This window comes from Triticum dicoccoides, chromosome 2B (genome assembly GCF_002162155.2).
Source record: "Triticum dicoccoides isolate Atlit2015 ecotype Zavitan chromosome 2B, WEW_v2.0, whole genome shotgun sequence".
Classification (NCBI taxonomy): domain Eukaryota; kingdom Viridiplantae; phylum Streptophyta; class Magnoliopsida; order Poales; family Poaceae; genus Triticum; species Triticum dicoccoides.
In genome coordinates this window covers 671,931,431-671,933,667 of record NC_041383.1, presented here as the reverse complement: position 1 = coordinate 671,933,667, position 2,237 = coordinate 671,931,431, and positions in this window count along the sequence as shown.

The following is a 2,237-nucleotide window of genomic DNA, read 5'->3' as shown; positions in this document are numbered from 1 at the left end:
GGGGGGAGTCCTACTCCCGGTAGGAGTAGGACTCCTCCTGCGCCCTCCTCCTGGCCGGCGCACCTCTCCCCCTTGGCTCCTTTATATACGGAGGCAGGGGGCACCTCTAGACACACAAGTTGATCATTGAGATCGTTCCTTAGCCGTGTGCGGTGCCCCCTGCCACCATATTCCACCTCGATCATATCGTTGTAGTGCTTAGGCGAAGCCCTGCGTCGGTAATACATCAAGATCGTCACCACGCCGTCGTGCTGACAGAACTCCTCCCCGAAGCTTTGCTGGATCGGAGCCCGGGGATCGTCATCGAGCTGTACGTGTGCTAAGAACTCGGAGGTGCCGGAGTAACGGTGCTTGGATCGGTTGGATCGGGAAGAAGACGTACGACTACTTCATCTACGTTGTGTCAACGCTTCCGTTGCGATCTACAAGGGTACGCAGATCATACTCTCCCCTCGTTGCTATGCATCACCATGATCTTGTGTGTGAGTAGGAAAATTTTGAAATTACTACGTTCCCCAACAGATACATGTGTGGATACATAGACAAAACACCATGTCCCTAGTAAGCCTCTACTAGACTAGCTCGTTAATCAAAGATGGTTAAGTTTCCTAACCATGGACATGTGTTGTCATTTGATGAACGAGATCACATCATTAGGTGAATGATGTGATGGACAAGATCCATCCGTTAGCTTAGCATATTGCTCATTCAGTTTTATTGCTATTGCTTTCTTCATGTCATATACATATTCCTTTGACTATGAGATTATGCAACTCCTGGATACCAGAGGAATACCTTGTGTGCTATCAAATGTCACAAAGTAACTGGGAGATTATAAAGATGCTCTACAGGTATCTCTGAAGGTGTTTGTTGGGTTGCCATAGATCAAGATTAGGATTTGTCACTCCGAGTATCGGAGAAGTATCTCTAGGCCCTCTCGGTAATGCACATCATAATAAGCCTTGCAAGCAATGTGACTAATGAGTTAGTTGCGGGATGATGTATTATGGGACGAGTAAAGAGACTTGCCGGTAACGAGATTGAACTAGGTATGAAGATACCGAGGATCGAACCTCGGACAAGTAACATACTGATGACCCACAAGTATAGGGGATCTATCATAGTCCTTTCGATAAGTAAGAGTGTCAAACCCAACGAGGAGCAGAAGGAAATGACAAGCGGTTTTCAGTAAGGTATTCTCTGCAAGCACTGAAATTGTAGGTAACAGATTGTTTTGTGATGTAACGGGTAACAAGCAATGAAAGTAAACAAAGTGTAGCAAGGTGGCCCAATCCAATTTGTAGCAAAGGACAAGCCTTAACAAATTCTTATAATGAGAAAAGCGCTCCCGAGGACACATGGGAATTATCATCAAGCTAGTTTCATCACGCTCATATGGTTCATGTTTGTTACTTTGATAATTTGATATGTGGGTGGACCGGTGCTTGGGTACTGCCCTTCCTTGGACAAACATCCAACTTATGATTAACCCCTATTGCAAGCATCCGCAACTACAAAAGAAGTATTAAGGTAAACCTAACCATAGCATGAAACTAATGGATCCAAATCAGCCCCTTACGAAGCAACGCATAAACTAGGGTTTAAGCTTCTGTCACTCTAGCAACCCATCATCTACTTATTACTTCCCAATGCCTTCCTCTATGCCCAAATAATGGTGAAGTGTCATGTAGTCGACGTTCACATAACACCTCTAGAGGAGAGACAACATACATCTCATCAAAATATCGAACGAATACCAAATTCACATGACTACTAATAGCAAGACTTCACCCATGTCCTCAGGAACAAACGTAACTACTCACAAAACATATTCATGTTCATGATCAGAGGAGTATTAATATGCATTAAGGATCTGAGCAAATGATCTTCCACCAAATAAACCAATTAGCATCAACTGCAAGGAGTAACCAACACTACTAGCCACCCACAGGTACCAATTTGTGGTTTTGATACAAGATCGGATACAAGAGATGAACTAGGGTTTTGAGAGGAGATGGTGCCGATGAAGATGTTGCTGGAGATTGACCCCCTCCCAATGAGAGGATCATTGAATATGTTGTCAGACTATATACTTTGGCCTGACTATTGGACTATGAAGATACAAGACTCAAGATTTCGTCCCGTGTCCGGATGGGACTCTCCTTTGCATGGAAGACAAGCTTGGCGGTTAGGATGCTAGATCTCCTTCTTTGTAACCAACTTCGTGTAACCCTAGC